Here is a 20,172-nt window from a genome sequence, read left to right on the forward strand (position 1 = left end):
TATCCAGCATTACAGCTCAGTCCTATTTATTGCTTTTAGTTGCAGTACAAAGAAAAGCCGCTACTTTACCTACATAACTGGATCTCGTAGATAATGAAGGGATGAGACGAACAAAGGCTATGGAACCTCATTCTGATGCTCCATAAACTTTGCCTACAGACACTTTTGGTTCCGCTGCGCAGCACGAGACCCGGTGACTCTGAAGAGCGGTGACATCAGTAAGGTCACCGCTCTTCAGATATTCCGGGTCTTGCGCTGAGCTCGGTGACTGTAAAGAGCGGTATTGTTACTACCGTCACCGCTCTTCAGAGTCGCTGGGTCTCGCCAGGTCTGGGCTAGTAGTGGGGGTGTCTGATAGACACCTCTCCATTACTTACACCAGGGATTGATAGCAGCTGACATTACACAGCTGACATCAACCCTAAAAATCATTACACATACCAGAATTAAATGCTTTGGCGGCTGGGAAAAGCAGTAGAATTAGTGCTATTCCCAGGCGCCAGGTGCTAACTACAACTGTCATCATCCTTGCCTGGTCTCCCTGCGGAGCATTTCTGCTGTATTTACATGCGCTGATCTAAACGAGTGTGATCGACAATACTGAAATTGTTGCTTGTTTCCCGGCCTCTTTACACCAACTGAGAAAGAATGAAGGGAACAGAACAATCACTAATAGCTCAATCTGTCCCCATACAGTATCATGTTATCAGCAGCACAACTACAGCTTACACCAGCGATGTGCTGCTGAGAACAAGGATTTCTGTTCCCACATAAACAATCCAATCACTCGATGAATAGGCAGCATTTTGCTTGTTTAGTATACAGGTCCTTCTCAAAAAATTAGCATATAGTGTTAAATTTCATTATTTACCATAATGTAATGATTACAATTAAACTTTCATATATTATAGATTCATTATCCACCAACTGAAATTTGTCAGGTCTTTTATTGTTTTAATACTGATGATTTTGGCATACAACTCCTGATAACCCAAAAAACCTGTCTCAATAAATTAGCATATCAAGAAAAGGTTCTCTAAACGACCTATTACCCTAATCTTCTGAATCAACTAATTAACTCTAAACACATGCAAAAGATACCTGAGGCTTTTAAAAACTCCCTGCCTGGTTCATTACTCAAAACCCTCATCATGGGTAAGACTAGCGACCTGACAGATGTCAAGAAGGCCATCATTGACACCCTCAAGCAAGAGGGTAAGACCCAGAAAGAAATTTCTCAACAAATAGGCTGTTCCCAGAGTGCTGTATCAAGGCACCTCAATGGTAAGTCTGTTGGAAGGAAACAATGTGGCAGAAAACGCTGTACAACGAGAAGAGGTGACCGGACCCTGAGGAAGATTGTGGAGAAGGACCGATTCCAGACCTTGGGGAACCTGAGGAAGCAGTGGACTGAGTCTGGTGTGGAAACATCCAGAGCCACCGTGCACAGGCGTGTGCAGGAAATGGGCTACAGGTGCCGCATTCCCCAGGTAAAGCCACTTTTTTTCTACAGAGAAGCAGCACTGGACTGTTGCTAAGTGGTCCCAAGTACTTTTTTCTGATGAAAGCAAATTTTGCATGTCATTCGGAAATCAAGGTGCCAGAGTCTGGAGGAAGACTGGGGAGAAGGAAATGCCAAAATGCCTGAAGTCCAGTGTCAAGTACCCACAGTCAGTGATGGTGTGGGGTGCCATGTCAGCTGCTGGTGTTGGTCCACTGTGTTTCATCAAGGGCAGGGTCAATGCAGCTAGCTATCAGGAGATTTTGGAGCACTTCATGCTTCCATCGGCTGAAATGCTTTATGGAGATGAAGATTTCATTTTTCAGCACGACCTGGCACCTGCTCACAGTGCCAAAACCACTGGTAAATGGTTTACTGACCATGGTATTTCTGTGCTCAATTGGCCTGCCAACTCTCCTGACCTGAACCCCATAGAGAATCTGTGGGATATTGTGAAGAGAAAGTTGAGAGACGCAAGACCCAACACTCTGGATGAGCTTAAGGCCGCTATTGAAGCATCCTGGGCCTCCATAACATCTCAGCAGTGTCACAGGCTGATTGCCTCCATGCCACGCCGCATTGAAGCAGTCATTTCTGCCAAAGGATTCCCGACCAAGTATTGAGTGCATAACTGAACATTATTATTTGATGTTTTTTTTGTTTGTAATTAAAAAACACTTTTATTTGATTGGCCGGGTGAAATATGCTAATTTATTGAGACAGGTTTTTTGGGTTATCAGGAGTTGTATGCCAAAATCATCAGTATTAAAACAATAAAAGACCTGACAAATTTCAGTTGGTGGATAATGAATCTATAATATATGAAAGTTTAATTGTAATCATTACATTATGGTAAATAATGAAATTTAACACTATATGCTAATTTTTTGAGAAGGACCTGTAATACACCCCACAGTCCTCCATATATTATAATGTGCACCTTAGTCCTCCATATAGTATAATACACTCCTCAGTCCTCCATATAGTATAATACACTCCTCAGTCCTCCATATAGTATAATACACTCCTCAGTCCTCCATATAGTATAATACACTCCTCAGTCCTCCATATAGTATTATACACTCCACATAGTCCTCCATATAGTATAAAATGCACCTCAGTCCTCCATATATTATAATGTGCAGCTCAGTCCTCCATCTACTATATAATTGTCTAAGGGTGACTTCCGTCTGTCCTTCTGTCTGTCACGGATATTCATTGGTCGTGGCTTCTGTCTGTCATGGAAATCCAAGTCGCTGATTGGTCGCGGAAAAATAGCCACGACCAATCAGCGACGGGCACTGTCCGGCGGCAAAATGGCCGTTCCTTACTCCCCACAGTCAGTGCCCGCTCCATAATCCATAGAATGTAAGTCCGCAAGGACAGGGTCCTCTCCCCTCTGTACCAGTGTGTCACTGTAAACCTGTTTACTGTAAATGATATCTATAACCCTGTATGTAACCCCTTTCTCATGCACAGCACCATGGAATTAATGGTGCTATAAAAATTACACTGGTCAACAGCATTTTTGGTGCCAAAGATATTTCATCGAATTTAGGGTATTTTTGGGGTGCTGATTCTGAATATGTCATCAGTTTTGCCAGATTGGCTCAAGTTTTTGAGATTTTTGGTATCTTATTTATAGCACTTGTTGGTAAATGCGACGCATCATCTCATTAATTTCTTTGGATTAGTACTTGAACTGAGCAGTTCTCAATATAGTTTTGTGTTAATTAGTGTTCTAAAAGTTTGTTCATAGCTTGATTTTTGCACTAACTTTATGTTGTTGTCTGTTTTCCAGTGAAAAGCATGAACTCATCAAGAAGAAGTTGTCTTAACGATCCAGACTCATTCTGTTACATTTGTGGTGAATACACACTGCCAAAACATAGAAGAAACATAACAGACTTCGTAAAAAAAAGTGTATTTTGCCTATTTTGGGGTTATGCTTGGGGACCAAGACAAGTTTTGGGCACCACACATAGTGTGCAAAGCATGTATCGAATTATTACGAAAATGGAGCAAAGGACAAAGAAAAAGCTTCAAATTTGGTGTTCCAATGGTGTGGAGAGAGCCAAAAAATCATCATGATGACTGTTATTTATGGTAAACACAGGTACAGGCACATCTTCACAATGAGGGACAGGCCTTGCAGATTCCATGTTACTCCCATTTTCGTTTCTTATGCTTATTGAATCCTTGCACTTGCACTGCACAGAAATAACAGTCATCATGATGATTTTTTGGCTCTCTCCACACCATTGGAACACCAAATTTGAAGCTTTTTCTTTGTCCTTTGCCCCATTTTCGTAATAATTCGATACATGCTTTGCACACTATGTGTGGTGCCCAAAACTTGTCTTGGTCCCCAAGCATAACCCCAAAATAGGCAAAATACACTTTTTTTACGAAGTCTGTTATGTTTCTTCTATGTTTTGGCAGTGTGTATTCACCACAAATGTAACAGAATGAGTCTGGATCGTTAAGACAACTTCTTCTTGATGAGTTCATGCTTTTCACTGGAAAACAGACAACAACATAAAGTTAGTGCAAAAATCAAGCTATGAACAAACTTTTAGAACACTAATTAACACAAAACTATATTGAGAACTGCTCAGTTCAAGTACTAATCCAAAGAAATTAATGAGATGATGCGTCGCATTTACCAACAAGTGCTATAAATAAGATACCAAAAATCTCAAAAACTTGAGCCAATCTGGCAAAACTGATGACATATTCAGAATCAGCACCCCAAAAATACCCCAAATTCATTAAAATATTTTGGACACCAGAAAAAAAAAAATTTTTTTGTTGACCTGTGTTATTAATAATAATAATAGTAGTAAATAATCCCCTCCAGTCAGCGCTCACACACGGTTAATGGCAGCGCTAACGGACCGCGTTATGCCGCGGTGTAATGCACTCCGTTAACGCTGCTATTAACCCTGTGTGACCAACTTTTTACTATTGATGCTGCCTATGCAGAATCAATAGTAAAAAGATCTAATGTTAAAAATAATTAAAAAAAAAAAAAAATCGTTATATACTCACCGTCCGACAGCCCCTCTGATCAGGAACAGGCCTTTCCCGCTCCTCGCAACGCTCCGGTGACCGCTCCATGCTCTGCGATCTCGCAAGATGATGACGTAGCGGTCTTGCGAGACCGCTACGTCATCATCTCGCGAGACCGCAATGCACTCTTGAGACCGGAGCGCGCAAGGAGCGTCGGTAACCGCTTCGCCTGGATCCGGGTGCCAACGGAAGGTGAGTATATAACTATTTTTTATTTTAATTCTTTTTTTTTAACAGGGATATGATGCTGGGCAATATACTACATGGGCTCTGCAATATACTACGTGGCTGTGCTATATACTACGTGGGCTGGGCAATATACTACGTGGCTGTGCAATGTACTACGTGGGCTGGGCAATATACTACGTGGGCTGGGCAATATACTACGTGGGCTGTGCAATATACTGCTTGGGATGTGCTATACACTACGTGGGCTGTGCAATATACTATGTGGGCTGCAATATACTGCGTGGGCTGTGCAATGTACTGGGTGGGCTGTGCAATATACTGCTTTGGCTGTGCTATATACTCCGTGGGCTGTGCGATATACTGCATGGGCTGTGCTATATACTGTGTGGGCTGTGCAATATACTACGTGGGCTGCGCAATGTACTACGTGGGCTGTGCAATGTACTATGTGGACTGTGCAATGTACTACGTTGGCTGTGCAATATACTACATGGCCTGTGCAATATACTACATGGGCTGTGCAATATACTACGTGGGCTGTGCAATATACTACATGGCTGTGCTATATACTACGTGGGCTGTGTTATACACTACGTGGCCTGTGTTGTACACTATGTGGCCTGTGTTATATACTGCGTGTGTGGGCTGTTATATACTACGTGGCTGTGTTATATGCTATGTGGGCTGTTATACACTCCGTGGGCTGTGCTATATGCTGCGTGGCTGTGCTATATACTCTGTGGGCTGTGCTATATACTACGTCGCTGTGCTATATACTACGTGGCTGTGCTATACACTATGTGGCTGTGCTATATACTATGTGGCTGTGCAATATACTATGTGGCTGTGCAATATACTACCTGGCTGTGCTATTTACTATGTGGGCTGTTATATACTACGTGGCTGTGCTATATACTACGTGGCCAGCCGCGAACAATCAGTGACACGTGCAGTCCGGCCGTGAATTGGCGCGAGATTTGAACCACGCTTCGCTAATTGGTCGCGGCCGGCCGAATCCTGTGTATTCAATGTATTATTCTAAAATCTTCATAAATAAACTACAGATATATTCTAGAATACCCGATGAGTTAGAATCGGGCTACCATCTAGTATAGTATAATACACTCCTCCATATAGTATAATACACTCCTCAGTCCTCCATATATTATAATACACTCCTCATAGTCCTCCATATATTAAAATACACTGCAATTCCTCCATATAGTATAATACATTCCTCAGTCCTCCATATAGTATAATGGGCTGCCACAGTCCTCCAAATAGTATAATACATTCCTCATAGTGCTCCATATAGTATAATGCCCCGCCATTCTCATCCATGTAGTACAAATCACTTCCCATAGTATAATGCACTCCATAGTTCTTCATATAGTGTAATGTATTTCCCATATTCCTCGATACAGTATAATGCAGCCCACATATAGTATAATGATGCCACCCCAGAGTATAATGCAGCCACCCCACAGAATATATTGTAGCCCCAAGTATAATGTAACTCCCCAGAGAATATAATGCAGCCCCCTCATATAGTATAATGCAGCCCCTGCATATATAATATATGGTAGCCCCCTCATAGAGCATAATGCAGCCCCCATAGAATATAATGTAGCCCCTCCATAGAAAACAATTCAGCCCTCCTCATATAGTATAATGCAGCTTCCCATAGAATATAATGTAGCCCCCTCATAGAGTATGATGCAATCAACCCTCATATAATATAATACAGCCCCCCATAGAATATAATGTAGCCCCTAGATAATGTAATACAGTCCCCCATAGAATACAATACAGCACCCCATAGAATGTAGCACAGCCCCCCATAGAATGTAATACAGCCCACCTCACCATAGAATATAATACAGCCCCCCACAGAATATAATGTAGCCCCCAGAGAATGTAATACAGCCCCCCATAGAATGTAATACAGCTCTCCCATAGAATGTAATGCAGCCAGCCCCCATAGAATGTAATGCACCCTTCCCACATAGAATGCAATGCAGCCAGCCCCCATAGAATGTAATGCAGCCAGCCCCTAGACTGTAATACAGCACAGTCCCCATAGAATGTAATGCAGCCAGCCCCCATAGATTATAATGCAGACACACAGCAGGTACGCGATGATATGACGTCATCATGCACCCGCAGTGTTAGAGGCAGAGTGGGGAATGATGGGAGAGGGAGCGTCAGCGGACGCTCTCTCCTCCATCACTGCATTCAACTGTACCGGCGTCATAGACGCCGGTATAGTTGAATGTGGCGGCGCTGGCAGGGGGGTGTGTCGGTTTTCTGGGGGGGAGTCGGCGCTGGCGAGCAGCCCACTACTGCCACCGGCCCTTCTGGTGTTTGCCAGAAGTGCCCGATGGCCAGTCCGGCCCTGATCATGGCCAAGCAGGATGCCACTGAGTAACAGGAGTGGTGTCAAAAGTGATAAATGCAGAACATAAGAGTTAACACACTGAGCAGCTTCACTGTGAAGTGCTGAGTCATTGGGGGTGTGGAATTAGCATTAGCATGTCAGCCCACACCACCATGTTGTTTATATTGTGTGCTGCTGTATTTAAAGGGAATCTGTAGCAGGATGCGATTTAATTTGAGAGCAGGATAATATAGGGGCAGAGACCGAAATTCCAGCGACTTGTCACTTACTGGGCTGTGTTCTGTAGTTTCAATACAATCAGTGTTTTATCAGCAGGATACAAGACTAGGACCAGGTCGCATGTGCGGACCAGTCAAGCTAATCTTTGTAACCCCGCCCCTACCACTGATTGGCAGCTTGGTCACCTTGTACAGAGGAAGCTGCAAATAAGTGGTTTGAGCGGGGTTGTACACAGCTCAGCATTTGAGCTCTGCTACATCTACAACAGAGAAAAAAGAGATTCTGTCCAAACTACACCAAAGACCAGAACAAATGACCAAAAAGTCCGTATATAAATATGTACCAAAATTACTTTATTTAGAAAATAGTACAGAGAACAATATAGACACAGGATATAAAAATAGCGCAAGGGAATGACAACCATTGCCCAAGAGTACGACAAACAAGCTAGTGTGGACGGGCACGTGGAACCCCCACATCATATGTACTATTGCTGTGTGCGGTGAAACAAATACCGCAGTAGTCAGATGCAAAAAATGAACCATAAGTTCAACGGGGCCGTCCACACACAATATAGACACAGGATATCAAAATAGCGCAAGGGAATGACAACTAGTGTTGAGCATTCCGATACCGCAATTATCGGGTATCGGCCGATACTTGCGGGTATCAGAATTCCGATACCGAGATCCGATACTTTTGTGGTATCGGGAATCGGTGTCGGGATTAATATCAATGTGTAAAAGAAAGAATTAAAATAAAAAATAGGGATATACTCACCTCTCCGGCGGCTCCTGGACTTTACCGCCGTAACCGGGAGCCGTTGTACCTAAAAATGTGCGCTTGAAGGGCCTTAGATGACGTCACGGCGCTCTGATCGGTCCGTAGCGGTCGCGTGACCGCTACGCGACCAATCACAAAGCAGTGACGTCACCTAAGGTCTTTCAAGCGCTTGAAAGACCTTAGGTGACGTCACTGCTTTGTGATTGGTCGCGTAGCGGTCACGCGACCGCTACGGACCAATCAGAGCGCCGTGACGTCATCTAAGGCCCTTCAAGCGCGCATTTTTAGGTACAACGGCTCCCGGTTACGGCGGTAAAGTCCAGGGCGCGTCAGAGGGTGAGTATATCCCTATTTTTTATTTTAATTCTTTCTTTTACACATTAATATGGATCCCAGGGATCCTCTCCTTCAGACCCTGGGAACCATCAGGAATACCGTCCGATACATGAGTCCCATTGACTTGTATTGGTATCGGGTATCGGTATCGGATTAGATCCGATACTTTGCCGGTATCGGCCGATACTTTCCGATACCGATACTTTCAAGTATCGGACGGCATCGCTCAACACTAATGACAACCATTGCCCAAGAGTACGACAAACAAGCTAGTGTGGACGGCCCCGTTGCACCCTCATATCGCATTGCTGTGGTATGTAATATCTGTGCAAATGTTTGTGCTTGCTGGGATTGCTAGTGAATTTTCCCTTGGCTTCTCCTGTGTGTGACATGCTGCTGCCAATTTTGGTGTATTTTTGTATCGTCAGCATGAGGATTCCCGGTTGTGGTTTGATTCTCTCAGTTGACACATATAAGTGACTTATGGTTCATTTTTTGCATCTGACTACTGCGGTATTTGTTTCACCGCACACAGCAATAGTACATCTGACGTGGGGGTTCCACGTGCCCGTCCACACTAGCTTGTTTGTCGTACTCTTGGGCAATGGTTGTCATTCCCTTGCGCTATTTTTATATCCTGTGTCTATATTGTTCTCTGTACTATTTTCTAAATAAAGTAATTTTGGTACATATTTATATACAGACTTTTTGGTCGTTTGTTCTGGTCTTTGGCCATTCTCTTTTACTTATTCACTATTTACGACTTGTCCAGTTCATTAGGTCCATTGGATTACAGCAGGCTAGGATTTGTTCCTTTCACAATATTTTTTTCCCACTGTGGTGTGTTGTAACGCTCTGCCATGCTGATAACTAGGGTTGAGCGAAACGGGTCGATCATTTTCAAAAGTCGCCGACTTTTGGCTAAGTCGGCGTCTCATGAAACCCGATCCGACCCCTGTGCTTGTCGGCCATGCGGTACGCGACTTTCGCGCCAAAGTCGCGTTTCAATGACGCGAAAAGCGCCATTTCTCAGCCAATGAAGGTGAACGCAGAGTGTGGGCAGCGTGATGACATAGATCCTGGTCCCCACCATCTTAGAGAAGGGCATTGCAGTGATTGGCTTGCTGTCTGCGGCGTCACAGGGGCTATAAAGGGGCGTTCCCGCCGACCGCCATCTTACTGCTGCTGATCTGAGCTTAGGGAGAGGTTGCTGCCGCTTCGTCAGAAGCAGGGAGAGCGTTAGGCAGGGTCCACTAACCACCAAACCGCTTGTGCTGCAGCGATTTCCACTGTCCAACACCACCTTCGGTGTGCAGGGACTGTGGAAGCTATTTTTTTTTTTTTTTCCCCTCAGCGCTGTAGCTCATTGGGCTGCCCTAGAAGGCTCCGTGATAGCTGTATTGCTGTGTGTACGCCACTGTGGAAACCAACTGCTTTTTTCAAAGCACATATCCTCTTGTTCCTTCCTTTCTGCACAGCTATCTTTTTTGTTTGTCCACACTTTTTATTTAATTTGTGCATCAGTCCACTCCTATTGCTGCCTGCCATACCTGGCTTACATTACTGCAGGGAGATAGTAATTGTAGGACAGTTTTTTTTTTTTTTTTTTTTTTTTTTTGTGGGAGATTAAGATTGGCATTTCTGCTACAGTGCCATCCCTGTGTGTGCCATCTCTCACTGAGTGGGCCATAGAAAGCCTATTTATTTTTTCCGTGATTTGTGTTCTAAAATCTACCTCAACACAAAAACACTACATCAATCAGTGGGAGAAAAATATTGGCCTCAGTCAGGGCTTGTGTGCCACTGCTGTGTGTGCTATCTCTCATTCAGTGGGCTATAGCAAGCCTATTTTTTTTTTTTTTTTTTAATATTATTTGGTTTCTAAAGTCTCCCTGAAAAAAAAAAAAAACCTAAAAAAACAGTGGGAGAGTAATATTGCCCTTTCAGCTTGTGTGCCAGTCTTGACTCCTGGGTGTGCCACCTCTCTCCCTCTCATTCAGTGGGCCATAGAAAGCCTATTTATTTTTTTTAAAAAATATTATTGGGTTTCTAAAGTCTCCCTGAAAAAACAAAAAATACATAAAAAAACAGTGGGAGAGTAATATTGCCCTTTCAGCTTGTGTGCCAGTCTTGACTCCTGGGTGTGCCACCTCTCTCCCTTTCATTCAGTGGGCCATAGAAAGCCTATTTATTTTTTCCGTGATTTGTGTTCTAAATTCTACCTCAACACAAAAACACTACATCAATCAGTGGGAGAAAAATATTGGCCTCAGTCAGGGCTTGTGTGCCACTGCTGTGTGTGCTATCTCTCATTCAGTGGGCTATAGCAAGCCTATTTTTTTTTTTTTTTTTTTTTTTTTTAATATTATTTGGTTTCTAAAGTCTCCCTGAAAAAAAAAAAAAAACCTAAAAAAACAGTGGGAGAGTAATATTGCCCTTTCAGCTTGTGTGCCAGTCTTGACTCCTGGGTGTGCCACCTCTCTCCCTCTCATTCAGTGGGCCATAGAAAGCCTATTTATTTTTTTTTTTTAATATTATTTGGTTTCTAATTCTCCCTGAAAAAAAAAAAAAAACCTAAAAAAACAGTGGGAGAATAATATTGCCCTTTCAGCTTGTGTGCCAGTCTTGACTCCTGGGTGTGCCACCTCTCTCCCTCTCATTCAGCGGGCCATAGAAAGCCTATTTATTTTTTTTAAAAAATATTATTGGGTTTCTAAAGTCTCCCTGAAAAAACAAAAAATACATAAAAAAACAGTGGGAGAGTAATATTGCCCTTTCAGCTTGTGTGCCAGTCTTGACTCCTGGGTGTGCCACCTCTCTCCCTTTCATTCAGTGGGCCATAGAAAGCCTATTTATTTTTTTTTTTAAATATTATTGGGTTTCTAAAGTCTCCCTGAAAAAAAAAAAAAAACCTAAAAAAACAGTGGGAGAGTAATATTGCCCTTTCAGCTTGTGTGCCAGTCTTGACTCCTGGGTGTGCCACCTCTCTCCCTCTCATTCAGTGGGCCATAGAAAGCCTATTTATTTTTTTTTTAAAATATTATTGGGTTTCTAAAGTCTCCCTGAAAAAAAAAAAAAAAACCTAAAAAAACAGTGGGAGAGTAATATTGCCCTTTCAGCTTGTGTGCCAGTCTTGACTCCTGGGTGTGCCACCTCTCTCCCTCTCATTCAGTGGGCCATAGAAAGCCTATTTATTTTTTTTTTTAAATATTATTGGGTTTCTAAAGTCTCCCTGAAAAAACAAAAAATACATAAAAAAACAGTGGGAGAGTAATATTGCCTTTTCAGCTTGTGTGCCAGTCTTGACTCCTGGGTGTGCCACCTCTCTCCCTTTCATTCAGTGGGCCATAGAAAGCCTATTTATTTTTTCCGTGATTTGTGTTCTAAATTCTACCTCAACACAAAAACACTACATCAATCAGTGGGAGAAAAATATTGGCCTCAGTCAGGGCTTGTGTGCCACTGCTGTGTGTGCTATCTCTCATTCAGTGGGCTATAGCAAGCCTATTTTTTTTTTTTTTTTTTTTTTATATTATTTGGTTTCTAAAGTCTCCCTGAAAAAAAAAAAAAAACCTAAAAAAACAGTGGGAGAGTAATATTGCCCTTTCAGCTTGTGTGCCAGTCTTGACTCCTGGGTGTGCCACCTCTCTCCCTCTCATTCAGTGGGCCATAGAAAGCCTATTTATTTTTTTTTTTAAATATTATTGGGTTTCTAAAGTCTCCCTGAAAAAACAAAAAATACATAAAAAAACAGTGGGAGAGTAATATTGCCCTTTCAGCTTGTGTGCCAGTCTTGACTCCTGGGTGTGCCACCTCTCTCCCTTTCATTCAGTGGGCCATAGAAAGCCTATTTATTTTTTCCGTGATTTGTGTTCTAAATTCTACCTCAACACAAAAACACTACATCAATCAGTGGGAGAAAAATATTGGCCTCAGTCAGGGCTTGTGTGCCACTGCTGTGTGTGCTATCTCTCATTCAGTGGGCTATAGCAAGCCTATTTTTTTTTTTTTTTTTTTTTTTTATATTATTTGGTTTCTAAAGTCTCCCTGAAAAAAAAAAAAAAACCTAAAAAAACAGTGGGAGAGTAATATTGCCCTTTCAGCTTGTGTGCCAGTCTTGACTCCTGGGTGTGCCACCTCTCTCCCTCTCATTCAGTGGGCCATAGAAAGCCTATTTATTTTTTTTTTTAAATATTATTGGGTTTCTAAAGTCTCCCTGAAAAAACAAAAAATACATAAAAAAACAGTGGGAGAGTAATATTGCCCTTTCAGCTTGTGTGCCAGTCTTGACTCCTGGGTGTGCCACCTCTCTCCCTTTCATTCAGTGGGCCATAGAAAGCCTATTTATTTTTTTTTTAAAATATTATTGGGTTTCTAAAGTCTCCCTGAAAAAAAAAAAAAAACCTAAAAAAACAGTGGGAGAGTAATATTGCCCTTTCAGCTTGTGTGCCAGTCTTGACTCCTGGGTGTGCCACCTCTCTCCCTCTCATTCAGTGGGCCATAGAAAGCCTATTTATTTTTTTTTTAAAATATTATTGGGTTTCTAAAGTCTCCCTGAAAAAACAAAAAATACATAAAAAAACAGTGGGAGAGTAATATTGCCCTCTCAGCTTGTGTGCCAGTCTTGACTCCTGGGTGTGCCACCTCTCTCTCTCTAATTGTGGGCCATAGAAAGCCTTTTTTTTTTTTTTTTTTAATATTATTTGGTTTCTAAAGTCTCCCTGAGAAAAAAAAAAAAATAAATTAGGTGGGAGATTAATATTGACATTAGTGCTTGAGTGACAGTCCTGCGTGTGTGTCATCTCTGTGATTTTGTGCCACAGAAAACAGAGTGTGTAACATTGTGCCTGATTTTCCTTGTGGTCTCACCAACCTGTTAAGGGATATTGAAATCATACTGAAGTTATAGCTCACCGTGTAAGTTGTTTGACAGCAACAAATAAAGTTACTTTGGTTAAGATTTTAAAACAATGAGGAAGTCTGGTGCAAGAGGTCGTCGTGGGCGTTCATTGTCAGCTGGTAATGATGGTAGTGGTAGAGGAGCATCAGGTGGTCGTGGGGATAAAAATATTCCACCTAAGTCTGGAGCTGTGGAGCCAGTTTCGTCGTCAGGCTACACAAGGCCTCGAACGCTCTCTTTTCTGGGAGTAGGAAAACCGCTTTTAAAGGCGGAGCAGCAACAGCAAGTTTTGGCTTACATTGCAGACTCAGCCTCTAGCTCTTTTGCCTCCTCTTCCGAAACTGGTAAATGTAAAAGCAGCGCGTCGCTTGTGGATGTTCACGGTCAGGGACAAGTCGCTTCCTTGTCCTCCTCAGCAAAAACTACAACAAGAGAGAAGGATGCAGCAGGCGACACAACGGGTCACTCCATGGAGCTCTTTACACATACCGTCCCTGGCTTAGAAAGTGAAACATTTAACAGGCCATGCCCATTACAAGTATATTCTGACATGGAGTGCACTGATGCACAGCCACAGCCAGAGTACTATGCTGCTCCTTTGACTCAGACCACCACATTGCCCTCTCAGGGTACAGATCCACAATCAGACCCTGATGAGACTATGTTGCCCCGCCACGAACGCTATACCACCGACCGACACAGTGACACAGACGAAGTTGCACACGAGCTCGAAGAGGAGGTAATAGATGACCCAGTTATTGACCCCGATTGGCAGCCATTGGGGGAACAGGGTGCAGGCGGCAGTAGTTCAGAAGCGGAGGTGGAGGAGGGGCCGCAGCAGGCATCAACATCGCAACAGGTTACATCTGCCGGGCCCGTATCTGGCCCAAAACGCGTGTCAAAGCCAAAACCTGTTGGAGCACAGCGTTGCCATCCGGTTAAAGCTCAGTCTGCAATCCCTGAAAAGGGATCCGAGTCTAGGAAGAGTGCAGTCTGGCATTTTTTTAAACAACATCCAACTGATCAGCGCAAAGTCATCTGTCAAAAATGTTCAACTAGCTTAAGCAGAGGTCAGAATCTGAAAAGTCTAAATACTAGTTGCATGCATAGACACTTAACCACCATGCATTTTCAAGCCTGGACTAACTACCAAACGTCCCTCAAGGTTGTAGCACCCTCGGCCAATGAAGCTAGTCAGCAACGCAACATCCCTTCCGTCACTGTAAGGCCACCATTTTCCGCACCACAGGCAGTATCTGTGCAGGTTTCTTTGCCAGCCAAAAGCAGTCAGGGTCAGGGAATCACCAGTTTTGTAGGAGGAAATATTGCATCTAGGGCACCGGCGGAAACAATACCGTCTCCAACCGTCTCTCAGTCTGCCATGTACACCGGCACACCCGAAAGTTCCACGATCTCCAGCTCTCCAGTCCAGCTCACCCTACATGAGACTCTGGTTAGAAAAAGGAAGTACTTATCCTCGCATCCGCGTACACAGGGTTTTAACGCCCACATAGCTAGACTAATCTCGTTAGAGATGATGCCCTACCGGTTAGTTGAAAGCGAAGCTTTCAAAGCCCTGATGGAGTACGCTGAACCACGATACGAGCTACCCAGTCGACACTTTTTTTCCAGAAAAGCCATCCCAGCCCTGCACCAGCATGTTAAACAGCGCATCGTCCATGCACTCAGGCAATCTGTGAGTACAAAGGTGCACCTGACTACAGATGCATGGACCAGTAGGCATGGCCAGGGACGTTATGTGTCCATCACGGCACACTGGGTGAATGTGGTGGATGCAGGGTCCACAGGCGACATCAATTTAGGGACAGTTGTGCCTAGCCCACGGTCTAGGAAACAGTTGGCTGTAGGCGTTCGCACCCCCTCCTCCTCCTCCTCCTCGTCCTCCTGCAGAAGCTACAGCTCTTCCACAGAACGCAGTCTGCCAACCACTCCATCGGCAGATGACACTGTTGCACACCAGTTGTCCCATTATGGGCCAGCTACTGCCAAGCGTCAGCAGGCTGTATTGGCTATGAAGTGCTTGGGCGACAATAGACACACCGCGGAAGTTCTGTCCGAGTTCTTGCAACAAGAAACGCAGTCGTGGCTGGGCACAGTAGATCTTGAGGCAGGCAAGGTAGTGAGTGATAACGGAAGGAATTTCATGGCTGCCATCTCCCTTTCCCAACTGAAACACATTCCTTGCCTGGCTCACACCTTAAACCTGGTGGTGCAGTGCTTATTGAAAACTTATCCTGGGTTCTCCGACCTGCTCCTCAAAGTGCGTGCACTTTGCTCACATATCCGACGTTCGCCTGTACACGCCAGCCGTATGCAGACCTATCAGCGGTCTTTGAACCTTCCCCAGCATCGCCTAATCATAGACGTTGCAACAAGGTGGAACTCAACACTGCACATGCTTCAGAGACTGTGCGAACAGAGGCGTGCTGTTATTTATTTGTGGGAGGATACACGGGCAGGCAGTAGGATGGCAGACATGGAGTTGTCAGGTGTGCAGTGGTCTAAGATACAAGACATGTGTCAAGTCCTTCAGTGCTTTGAGGAATGCACACGGCTGGTTAGTGCAGACAACGCCGTAATAAGCATGAGCATCCCCCTAATGCGTCTGCTGATGCAAAGTTTGACGCACATAAAGGAGCAGGCGTCTGCACCAGAGGAAGAGGAAAGCCTTGATGACAGTCAGCCATTGTCTGGTCAGGGCAGTGTACAGGACGAGGTAGCGGGCGAAGAGGAGGTGGAGGACGAGGAGGATGATGGGGATGAGTATATTTTTAATGCCGAACCTTTCCCGGGGGCACAGGAATTTGGTTGCGTGTCACGGCCGGGTTCTGGTTTTTTGAGGGACACAAGTGACGTAGATTTGCCTGCAACTGCCCCTCAACCAATCACAACCGGAGATTTGACAACTGGAACTTTGGCCCACATGGCGGATTATGCCTTACGTATCCTAAAAAGGGACACACGCATTACGAAAATGATGAACGATGACGATTACTGGTTGGCCTGCCTCCTTGATCCACGCTATAAAGGCAAATTGCAAAATATTATGCCACATGAGAACTTGGAACTAATATTAGCAACCAAACAATCAACTCTTGTTGACCGTTTGCTTCAGGCATTCCCAGCACACAGCGCACGTGATCGTTCTCACACGAGCTCCAGGGGGCAGCAGACTAGGAGTGTTAGGGGTGCACACATCAGAAGTGGCATTGGACAGAGGGGTTTTCTGACCAGGTTGTGGAGTGATTTTGCTATGACCGCAGACAGGACAGGTACTGCTGCATCAATTGAAAGTGACAGGAGACAACATTTGTCCAGTATGGTTACTAACTATTTTTCATCCCTTATCGATGTTCTCCCTCAACCGTCATTCCCATTTGATTACTGGGCCTCCAAATTAGACACCTGGCCAGAATTGGCAGAATATGCATTGCAGGAGCTTGCTTGCCCGGCAGCAAGTGTCCTATCAGAAAGAGTATTCAGTGCTGCAGGTTCAATATTAACCGAAAAAAGGACTCGTCTGGCTACCCAAAATGTTGACGATCTAACATTCATTAAAATGAACCACAACTGGATTTCGAAATCTTTTGCCCCACCTTGCCCGGCCGACACCTAGCTTTCCTATGAAAAGCTCTTGCCTGTGAATTACTTTTCTAATGTCTAATTTGCTGCAGCTGATTGTACAGCATACGACATGTTTACACCTCCCTAAATGGCAAAACTCCCCACACGGGGCCGTGGTATCGCGACTTGGCGCAAGCACCCGTGAGACTGCTGTTTGTCTGAAGAGGTGGGTGTGCTCGCTTTTGGTTGACGGCATTGCTACTGGGTCCCTCATAGTACAATGTAGTGTCTCTGGCGGTGGTGGTGCGCACCCAACGTCAGACACACCGTTGTAACATGAGGGGCCCTGGGGCGGTCCCGCCGGCCTCAAGAGAGTTCCCCCCTACCCCAGCTCAAAATGTGCTCTACCACGTGCAAAATTATGTCGCACAGCTCCACCAATCTTTAGTCTATTCGCTGACATCATTCAATGTCTGGCACTGACAATACAAATTTGTAGACATCTATGATGCAACTTAAAGTAGTCTGTGTCTGTGTCCTATATTGGCACCATTAAATAGTTACTGCCAAATTACTATGTCAGAAACTCAGTAGATGAGCCCACCCCTGTACCTAAGTATGCCACCTTTTTTTTTTGTTTTGGTTGTTTTGCGAGACATTAACATCTATTTATATTTTGGGAGTACTGGGACAGACACTCCTTGCACTACTCCTCCACTCACCACCAAGCTGCCTGTGTATCCATGTAACCGCTGTAAAACTGCCATGAGCCTATTGTTTGTTATTTTAGGCCTTTGATAGCCTGTCTGCGGCCCCTACTTGCAATACTCCTCCACTGACCACCAAGCTGCCTGCCCGTGTATCCATGTAACCGCTGTGAAACTGCCATGAGCCTATTGTTTGTTATTTTAGGCCTTTGATAGCCTGTCTGCGGTCCCTACTTTAAATACTCCTCCACTGACCAGACCACTGCTGCCCGTGTACCCCTGGAACCAATTATAAAGTGCCTACAGCCAGCCCATTTTTTTATGTTAGGCCTTTGAAGCCTGTCTGCGGTCCCTACTTGCAATACTCCTCCACTGACCACAATGCTGCCTGGAGTGCCTGCCTGTGTATCCATGTAACCGATGTAAAACTGCCATGACTGCCTACTGTTTGTTATTTTAGGCCTTTGATAGCCTGTCTGCAGCCCCTACTTGCAATACTCCTCCACTGACCACCAAGCTGCCTGCCCGTGTATCCATGTAACCGCTGTGAAACTGCCATGAGCCTATTGTTTGTTATGTTAGGCCTTTGATAGCCTGTCTGCGGTCCCTACTTTAAATACTCCTCCACTGACCAGACCACTGCTGCCCGTGTACCCCTGGAACCAATTATAAAGTGCCTACAGCCAGCCCATTTTCTTATGTTAGGCCTTTGAAGCCTGTCTGCGGTCCCTACTTTAAATACTCCTCCACTGACCACCAAGCTGCCTGCCCGTGTATCCATGTAACCGCTGTAAAACTGCCATGAGCCTATTGTTTGTTATTTTAGGCCTTTGATAGCCTGTCTGCGGCCCCTACTTGCAATACTCCTCCACTGACCACAATGCTGCCTGGAGTGCCTGCCTGTGTATCCATGTAACCGATGTAAAACTGCCATGACTGCCTACTGTTTGTTATTTTAGGCCTTTGATAGCCTGTCTGCAGCCCCTACTTGCAATACTCCTCCACTGACCACCAAGCTGCCTGCCCGTGTATCCATGTAACCGCTGTGAAACTGCCATGAGCCTATTGTTTGTTATGTTAGGCCTTTGATAGCCTGTCTGCGGTCCCTACTTTAAATACTCCTCCACTGACCAGACCACTGCTGCCCGTGTACCCCTGGAACCAATTATAAAGTGCCTACAGCCAGCCCATTTTCTTATGTTAGGCCTTTGAAGCCTGTCTGCGGTCCCTACTTTAAATACTCCTCCACTGACCACCAAGCTGCCTGCCCGTGTATCCATGTAACCGCTGTAAAACTGCCATGAGCCTATTGTTTGTTATTTTAGGCCTTTGATAGCCTGTCTGCGGCCCCTACTTGCAATACTCCTCCACTGACCACAATGCTGCCTGGAGTGCCTGCCTGTGTATCCATGTAACCGATGTAAAACTGCCATGACTGCCTACTGTTTGTTATTTTAGGCCTTTGATAGCCTGTCTGCAGCCCCTACTTGCAATACTCCTCCACTGACCACCAAGCTGCCTGCCCGTGTATCCATGTAACCGCTGTGAAACTGCCATGAGCCTATTGTTTGTTATGTTAGGCCTTTGATAGCCTGTCTGCGGTCCCTACTTTAAATACTCCTCCACTGACCAGACCACTGCTGCCCGTGTACCCCTGGAACCAATTATAAAGTGCCTACAGCCAGCCCATTTTCTTATGTTAGGCCTTTGAAGCCTGTCTGCGGTCCCTACTTTAAATACTCCTCCACTGACCACCAAGCTGCCTGCCCGTGTATCCATGTAACCGCTGTAAAACTGCCATGAGCCTATTGTTTGTTATTTTAGGCCTTTGATAGCCTGTCTGCGGCCCCTACTTGCAATACTCCTCCACTGACCACAATGCTGCCTGGAGTGCCTGCCTGTGTATCCATGTAACCGATGTAAAACTGCCATGACTGCCTACTGTTTGTTATTTTAGGCCTTTGATAGCCTGTCTGCAGCCCCTACTTGCAATACTCCTCCACTGACCACACCAATGCTGCCCGTGTACCCCTGGAACCTATTTAAAAGTTCATAGAGCCTAGTTATATATTTTATTTACTATTAATAAGGCCATGATGGACTACGCTGTACCACGCTACAAGCTAACCAGTCGACACTTCTTTTGCGAGAAAAGCCATCCCAACCCTCCACCAGCATGTAGAAGACCGCATTGTCCATGCACTCTGGCAATCTGTGAGTACAAAGGTGCACCTGACAACAGACGCATGGACCTGTAGGCATGGCCACGGAAGATTACGTGTCCATTACGGCGCAATGGGTTAATGTGGTGGATGCATGGTCCACAGGGGACAGCCTACTAAGTCTGTCTGCAGTCCCTAATTCAAATTGTCCTCCACTGTCTAAATCGGAACTTCCACCTTCTGGCTTTCGGCCTATAGTATCAGAAATTAAACTGCATTTGGCCTTCAACTTTGGTTAGGGCCTACTAACGGCTTCTGCC

The sequence above is a fragment of the Ranitomeya variabilis genome, chromosome 1, assembly GCF_051348905.1.
Source record: "Ranitomeya variabilis isolate aRanVar5 chromosome 1, aRanVar5.hap1, whole genome shotgun sequence".
In the NCBI taxonomy this organism is placed as follows: Eukaryota; Metazoa; Chordata; class Amphibia; order Anura; family Dendrobatidae; genus Ranitomeya; species Ranitomeya variabilis.